Source organism: Tachypleus tridentatus, chromosome 6 (assembly GCF_004210375.1).
Source record: "Tachypleus tridentatus isolate NWPU-2018 chromosome 6, ASM421037v1, whole genome shotgun sequence".
NCBI lineage: Eukaryota > Metazoa > Arthropoda > Merostomata > Xiphosura > Limulidae > Tachypleus > Tachypleus tridentatus.
The window spans coordinates 22,727,072-22,736,501 of NC_134830.1; the positions used below are offsets into that span (position 1 = coordinate 22,727,072).

At 33.9% G+C, this 9,430-nt stretch overlaps 1 long non-coding RNA gene across 1 annotated transcript; it reads left to right on the forward strand.

Annotated features, from left to right (window-relative positions):
- Positions 1-3,769: 3,769 nt before the first annotated feature.
- Positions 3,770-8,408, forward strand: LOC143252086 (uncharacterized). Its single transcript, XR_013028812.1, has 2 exons — positions 3,770-4,256; positions 7,915-8,408. It is a non-coding gene; the product is annotated as an uncharacterized LOC143252086 (long non-coding RNA).
- Positions 8,409-9,430: the final 1,022 nt, after the last annotated feature.

The window sequence follows — 9,430 nt, forward strand, 5'->3', positions numbered from 1 at the left end:
GAACTAGTAGATGGCCAGGTGGTTAAGACACTCGATTCGTAATCTGAAGGTGGTGGGTTCGAATCCACGTCACACCAAATATGCTCGCCCTTTAGCCGAAAAGCTACACGAGGGCTATCTGAGCTAGCCATTCCTAATTCAGCAGTGTAAGATTAGAGGGAAAACAGCTAGTCATCACCACCTACCGCCAACTCTTGGGCTACTCTTTTACCAACAAATAGTGAGATTGACTGTCACACTATAACGCTCCCACGGCTGAAAGAGCAAGCATGTTTGGTGTGACTGGAATTCGAGCTCGCGGCCTTCAGATTACGAGTCGAGTGTTTTAATCACCTGGCCAGACCGCGCGCCTGAACACTCGAATTTGCGCCACTTTTCCTTCCACAGTAATTAAAGTGACACCTACGTTTATCGTGTTCTACAAAACAAACCATCTATACAATAAATAAATAAAAAAACGTTACTAATTTGATTAATATAATAGAATAATATAAGAAACCTTAACGGTTTAAGTTATCCCACAGATTGTGAGTTAAGTGCCCTGATCACCATCAGGCCGTGCCAGACCTAACACAGAAAATAACAAAATGTTAATTACATAAAAACATTAAATATAAATAATTAAAGAGACACAAACATATTCTATTTTCAAACTCTCTATCGAATAATGGGCGTTATCATTGATTTTAAACTCGTTCGCAGCTCAAAATTCCACTTATTGACTATCGTTGGTGAGTTCCGATGTGCTATTGTGAACAATTTTAATTGTTGGCAAGATGAAGAACAAATCCTTTTAATCAGAATTCTGTTTCATTTACCATTTATTTTTTGTTAATAGTTTCTTGATGCTAATTTAAAAAAAAGGTTTATTGTATAGTTTCCTATCTTACAGAAACAGAAACGTTGCAGCTTGTATACTACTATTTACTGCACTATTAAGTGAATAATTTTAGCTAATAGTTGAAAGGTGGGAAGAAAAGGCAAATGTCATGCTTCTATACTTCACCAGATGGAAAGAAAAGCCAGAATTATTAACCAATAACGCGTTATGCGAATGATCTATGAAGTACTTACTGCCTTGGCCTAATTTTTTTCCAAAAGTTATACGGATCACAAATATACCCCTAACGAAAGTAAAGCATTCTTCAACAAAGAAGAGTTAGAAATTAATGAACTATGGCTCTGACTGGAAGACCTCATCAAAGTCACAATTCGATAAAGAGTAACCAGTTCGTTGATTCGCTCAACCAAAATCTTTACAAAGAAAGAAGCAAATGGCTCGAGCTTGTAGTCCTTGGCCTGGTCAGGATTCAGATAAGTTACGAAATCAGCTTAGCAAGGATAGCAACTTAATAAAGTAATCAGATCACCCATTATCTAGAACGGATCTTAAAATCGAGTACGAACAAAAGCTACAAGATCTGTAACAAGTATTTAAGTACAAGTATTTTTGTTTATATATAGAATACTGACTGATATTTTCGCTCTCTCTCTCTCTCTCTTTGCTTTTTTCTCGAAGTTACTTCAGTTCGCGGATGTTGCATAGCGTTGTCGAATATTAAGTTTTCTCTATTTTAAAAATACTAGAAATAAGTCTTCATGCTATTTTATTCGAAGATATGGTGCTGAAGTTACCGATGAGCAAATCCAACTAACTGCTGTATGATCAGAAATAGGCAATGAGAAAGTTTCCTTCTCATAATCTTGATGATTTATGAAAAACTGCAGGGATAAGAAATGTGGTTTTGATATAACAACCTTATGAGTTGACCTTTTACAATAAAAACTGTACTACAAGACTATAGTCAAATACACTGTCCTCAAATAATGTTATGGCCGAATTTAGTAATATGGTGAAGCTTCAAAATAGTTTAATATAACATACTCAACGTCAAAGGCATCACTGGGGACAGGCACTCAGGTCTTGTGCCCTGATGTTTTTTTTACAATACTCCAAATCCTTAGTCAGTGTCTTTAAAATCACGATAGAAAACCATGATTTCATGTTGTATTGAAAGGCCAACAACTCCTTTGTCTATGGACCTGAGCCCCCGAATCTTTTGAGTACTGTTACATATTATAATTTATCTTGGACGAGTCTTTGATTTATTTTGTTACGTATTACGATTTCAAACAGCAGGAAATTGTAATTTAGAATTTATGATATTTGCCAACAAGTTTGATGCAAATAAATTTATTTCTTAACGCAAATAATTTTAATATACAAACAACAATACAATTTATAAAAACGATTATTACAAATAATGATTTATATGCAAAAGCTTTAGAAACTTACAAACAATACTGAGTATTTTATCAACGGTTCACGATGAGAGAATTAATTCTGTGTTGATGCACAGGTACTATTCAGTTAACGGGATGCTAGCTATCCCTTCACATGTGAATTTTTGCGCTGAAGTTATGAAATGTCTTTGTCGAAATACTATTAGTTAAATAGTTTGTAATGCTCAAAATCTGTAAACAATCCTCGTCAAATATCTGTGGTTTTTAGATATATTAGCATTTATCACAGTTATAGCTTCAGAGGTTTATAGTATACTAACTGTAGCAAACCAACAATATTAAACTGTCTCTTGGTACGTCGATTTATTTAGAGCACGGTCATCAAAAGTTCAGTGATATGTGAAGATACGCTGGTGCTTTCGTAAAATATACGTTATTGATTCTTACATTCCAGAATCTTCCACCAATTTAAAGAAAAGTCGGAACTTTCGCAATACACGTTTAACAATACAAGTTACATGCATTTCTAAATATATATTAAACTGAAACAAACATGGATATTAAAATGAATATATAATTTTAAATCCTTTACAGCACCTAGCGACGTCTCTTTTAATTCTATATATTTCAATGTTATTATTTACAGTTAACAGGACTTTAGTTTGACAGCCCTTCATACAATGCATGAATTTAACAAGTTATCTTTTTTTAAAAAAATAACTTTAAAATGCATATATATTTTATTTAATCATATTAATGGAGTTCACACGATAAAAACAAATCTAATTAAAATGTTTCAAATTCTAGTTTCTTTTTTCTTTTAGGGTTAGTGTGAAAAACAAATGGTAACCTACAAATAATTTGATGAAATGTCCCAAACTTTACAACCTTTATTACGAGGTTTAAAATGGTTGTCACAATAATATTCTTTCAACGCAAATTACAATATTTGCTTTTTTCTTAAAATAAAAAATATCATTGTAATATTTATTACATTATTTATTGTTGTTGCTTGCAGTAAAACACGAACTATACAAAGGGTTATCTGGTCTCTACACACCACGAGTATCGAATAAGTCAATTGAATAAATTACTATGTTTCTGATGAAATGATAAAAAGGTTTATTAGAATTACAATCAATAATAACATTTCTTTCTCTGAAGTAAGAACAATGTAACCGATAAGGCCCATTTACTTAACAAAGTCAATTTTATCCAAAGGCCTAATATTATTTGATAAACGCTCCCCGCTAGTACAGCGGTATGTCTATGGATTTACAACGCTAAAATCAAGGGTTCGATTCCTCTCGGTGAGCTCCGCCGGTAGCTCGATGTGGCTTTGCTATAAAAAAACACACACATTATTTAACATTTTCTTATTTTGATAAAATCATGTAAACGACTGGTGTTCTTTTCTTTCCTCCGTGTTTGTCCATTTTTAGAAATAACGTTTCGGAAATCCCAAATGGGGAAAATGAAAAGAAATGGATGATAGATCATTGCGCTTCACGTGACATTCATCACAAATGTTAGGCCTCGTTGGTTTTAAATAATTCGCCAACTTTCGATGTTTAAACTGTAACTTATAAAGTCAATATTATAATGCAGTATGGTATTTGAGACATTTAAGGAAGTCCACACACTGTGTATTAAGAATGGCAGAGCAGAGTTCTGGTCATGACTTCCGTGACGAAAAAAACAACTTTAACTTCGTATTCTGACACCTTCGCCCTTGTTCGCCTCATTGTCGAACCTTGTTTGTTAAATTAGCAAGGCCGTCTGTGGTTGCTCTTTGCGCTCCGAGTAGATTGGCTGCTTGCTTAAGTCTTTCTTCGTGTGCAACGTACTTAGAATGGACCTCTATGTATCTCTACATTCCTGACTGCCTGGTCACATTCAACCCGTGTTACGTTGTTGAGATACATAGCTACATCAGCTGTGACTTATAACTTATAGCTTTAATTTTTGTACGTCTTGAAGTTCTACGGTACATTGACTCCTTCTTTTCAATGGTAAGTCATTCTAAAATATCTGAAAATAAAGCGTAGTTAACAAGAACAGCTGGAATGTTTTCGACCTACATAGAGATAGGTAAAGTGGTTGTGTAATAATAAAAACAACTATGTTAATTTTATAACAGATAAAAAGTGGAAGTTTGTCTCTCTTTATAGTTATATAAAAAAAAATAAAACGCACCACACACGTTGGTTGTGTTAAAACTTCCATAAATATTTATTTGTTTCAGTAACAAAACTAAATTAGTTTAGTTGTTTCCTACCAATAAATTCTGGGATTATTATGAAACTATTCATTGTATAATTCGTCAATAACTGTTATAAAATGTTCAGATCTAATGTACAGGATGAGAATCATGAGAGTTGTCTTGATACGTAAGGAAAGAAATACAAACTCATTTTACATTTGTTACATTTAATTGTACTAAATAAATACATTTTAGTGAGAATGGAAATCTACTGTCTGTGCTAGGAAAATAGTAAAACTATTTCCTATTGGATAACCTACATAATGTGGCTGGGGCGACGAACTTGGACTCGCGCTGTAGTATCGTGAGAACTAAAAAGCTGCTTAATTAATTCCAATTCTTAAGTCATAAATCGTGAAGTATTTCACGTAACAGCTCCGAAAGAGCTCCTGAACTATTAACAGACAAAATGAAAAAGATTTTTGTATTACTTTATCGGGGCAAGTTGATCTCATGACATCATAAAAGCTTCCAGTGTTTGCAGCTGGAGTGCGACTTCTTCAGCTCATGTTACAGATATTTTTATGTGGGGATAAAGGGTGAAGTAACAAGATGGTCCACTTACATATGTATATATATATATATTATTTCGAGAGTATAGTCTTTCCAGCTACCAACCACTCTTGGTCGGATCGTACAACTTAGATCAAATGTATATTTTGAAATTTGCATACACAGCATTTCGGACATTGATTATAACATTGCATCATTTACATAAATATTGCAAGCATTGGGAAATAAAAGAAATAATGAAAAGATAACAAAACATTAATTGTGAAATTTTAAACTCTATAAGAAAAACATTAGTTTAAACCGATGGTTCTCACACTGTATATTAATTTTCTTTCTAATAACTCTCTATTGTGAATGCCCGTTGGATCACTTGACTTTAATTTGTTTGTTTTATAATTTCGCGCAAAGCTCCACGACGGCTATATGCGCTAGCAGTCCCTAATTTAGCAGTGTAAGATTAGAGAGAAGGCAGCTAATCATCACCACCCACCGCCAACTCTTGGGCTACTATTTTACCAAAGAATAGTGGGATTGATCGCACATTATAACGCCTTCACGGCTGAAAGGGTTAACATGTTTGGTGTGACGGGGATTCGAACCCCTCCCTCCTCAGATCATGAGTCGAGTACCTTAACCTACCTGGCCATGCCGGATCTTGTAGCACAAACCAGTACTGTGTCAGTTATGGTTTCCTGGTACGTTACGTCACACATGTTTCTGCTTCAGCGTGCTGGCAGAGAAACGAGAACACCTACTGATACTTGTATACACAGGATTTGGCTTGTTTTGAAACAGACAAACGCAGTTAGCTCTTGTGTATAACTTTGTGCTAAAACAAACAAATATAATACAGAATCTAACAATATATTGTTTCAATGACTTATTAATCAAGATATTTTTTGTAATCAAAATTAAATGTATTTTTCTCTATACATTTACGTGTATTTGTACTTAATATTTTGTTAAGAATGTTTTATTTCTAGACAGATAAACGTTATGGAAACACGATTAAGTTTTACTTACTTGTTGGCTTTTCAAATTAAGTACGAAAAGTATTATTTGACCACTATCTCAAAAAATCGTTTATTACACACGCACAAACACACCGCATATACAAAGCTTTTTACGTCACTATTCAACTAAAATGTCTGTTTTGAACGTCAACGTTGAAATCAAACGAATATCGAAAAACGAAGCAGCTGTACGTATCGACATTTGGAAATAAAGGAAAATCTGAACTCCGTGGTAACTCGTCTGGTAACTCGTCTTCACGAGAAAGTAATTTTTCCAGATAAGTTACTATTAAGATCATTTTCTCAAATATATCTAATTTTCTCTGGAACGTATTATTCTGTAATAATGTCAATGGAATGTACATATATGAAATTGAAAGTTATTGTCTAATAGTTAGAGGGACCCTTAAGTCAGATCTGTCTTCCTTTATCGCCTTTGTATCTAACATTCTACGATGAAATGCATTGAGAAATGCCACCTAGCATTTTGTGGTTTGGATTTTAACCTCATGTGGTTTCAATCTCTATTCCGTACTTGACAGCTGTGGGTGTTTATCTAATCTGTAGGTGTGTTTTTTTGTTTTTTTTTCTGTTTGTTTTTTGAATTTCGCGCAAAGCTACACGAACCCTATCTGTGCTAGCTGTCCCTAATTCAGCAATGTAAGACATGAGAGAAGGCAGCTAGTCATCACTGCCCACCGCTAACTCTTGGGCTACTTTTTACAACGAATAGTGGGATTGACCGTCACATTATAACGCTTCTCATTTGGTTTGAAAAACAAACACATTTATTTTTATATAACTTCGTAATTTTGAATGCAGTTGAATCTCACTTAATTAGACTATTATCCGACGCTAAACTGTCACACTACTAGTGATTTGTTTATAGATATGCATGTGTAAATACTTTCTTATTAAGATAATAATGTTTATTTTTGTTAAAATCATATTTCGTTCTAAGGAAATTTATGTTGCATTGCAATAGAATGTTAAGATTTGAATGGGCATTAGCTGAGTTTCTTCACTTCTCACAAAAGATCCCTAGTTTAGAGATATCAACCGTCCTGCAGCATCACACACAAGTGCTCTCAACCAGCAGCATGATCTATTCTCATTTTTATAAAGTGTCCACAGCTGAAAGTGTAGAGTGTTCAGCTGGACCTCCAACTTCGCACCATCTGCTCTATAGGCCTGATACTCTACGCACTTTCTCAGGCCCAGTCCGCCAAAGAATGAAACCTGTTTTTGAAAAATACGCAGCACTAAAGTATTAGTTTTAAACTGTCTATCAAGCTAGTAATTATACGTTTAAAAGCAGATTATCATATGTCGCTTTGTTTTATTTATATATATATCTAGAATTTACTTGAGTATTTCATCATTCTATGTGTGTTTTGCCCGCGAAAACAATAATAAAAAGCTAATTTTAGGCTCTGCTAAAAATAAAAAAAAATTAGTGAATTATGATTTGAAAATCTTTTAACAGAGAGCTTCATCTAATAATGGTTCAACAAAATATTTAAACAGCACTAACCTTTCCATTCACCAAATTTTTACGTTTTCTGGGAAAAGTTTTAAAAAACAGCCATATTTTAAATAATGTATTGTAAGGACCTTGTTTTGCTGGGAATTTTATAAAGGAGATTTTTAGTTTTTAATTTTTGTTTTCTCATTTAGGGCCGTAGATTTACTTACTTTTTCCTGTATGTCATCAGCGGTGTAATGACGGTATTTTCTTATTTAGGACCGTAGATTTACATACTTTTTCCCTGTATGTCATCAGCGGTGTAATGACGGTATTTTCTTATTTAGGACCGTAGATTGACTTACTTTTTTCCTGTATGTCATCAGAGGTGTAATGACGGTATTTTTTTTATTTAGAACCGTAGATTTACATACTTTATCCTGTATGTCATCAGCGGTGTAATGACGGTATTTTCAGAAAACAATGAAAAGGACGGCAAGAACGTTGGATCGAGCATGCGCAGTAAGCTTCACCTTTGCATTCATAATTGTGCCATGTGTGTAACAATCTGGGAACCAGGATTATACAACGGACGTCGATGTGCTCTACGTTGCATAAGAAATAAAGGTCGAAAGTTGGTAGACCCAGACTGTAACAGCATAAAATTATTTAATCATGATGCCCAAGTTCTCCAAAAGTACCTGAAACGTTTAAGACATCTCAGACATAAAAATAGATTCACTTAGAAGAATTTCAGATTCATTGCTAAATGATATTTTCAAGTTGAAGACAGATTTAGATTTTTAAACTAAGATATACACAATTCTTGTTACCGTATTCAGTAATATTATATATTTTTCATTACGTCTTTTTATTTTGTACATAGAAATAAAGCAAATATATTACTGTCTTTGTGATAAACTGAAATTAACTTTACTTACAAAATAGCAATAGCAACACGAGTTTGTCCCTATTTATTAAATTGTTTTCTAAGGCCAACAGATGGCGATACTATCGATACTATAGAAATACGAGTGTTCTTTTTCGAACGATGAGGTATCAACTTATATATGCAGAAACGGCTCGTTTGGATTGAGAAAATATTTTACGTAGAAGAGCGAACACCGTTTCGACCTTCTTCGGTCATCGTCAGGTTCACAAAGAAAGAAAGAGGTAACTGACCGGAAGCTGATCACATGTTTGAAAGGGGTTGTGTAACTGAGTGTCGGAATGTAGAGAGCGGTGTTAGATGTTTGAATATCTAACCCAACTATAGAAATTCCCAGCAACCAATTAGCAACCCTCATAGAATTCACCACGATAAAGACAAACTTCATGTTCAACAACCAAAACTATATACAAACAAATGGCCTAAGCATGGACAACCCAGTATCACCCGTTCTAGCTAATATTTTTATGACACAAGTTGAAACACAAGCAATTAACACAGCATTACATCCACCACTATACTGGTACAGATATGTAGACGACACGATTGCAGGATTCACATCTACAGAACACACACTTAATTTTTTTCAATCACATTAACTCTATACATCCCAACATTAACTTCACATGTGAACAGGAAGAAAGCAATCAAATATCATTTCTTAACTTCAAAATTACAAGAACCGACACACAATTTAAAACAGAAATCCACCGAAAAATCACCCATACTGGACTATGTATTCCTTGGGACTCAGTACATGAAACAAAACAAAAACTCAATATTCTAAGAAATCAAATAAACACAGCCATAAAACTATGCTCACCAGATAAAATTAACGATGAATTAGACAAAATAAAACAATACTTCATCAACATCAATAAGTTTCCTCCACAAACCGTAGAAAACATTATACGCATACACCTAGACAGAAAGCAAAATCAACCAACAAAAGTAAATATATCTCACGAATCAAATAATCACGA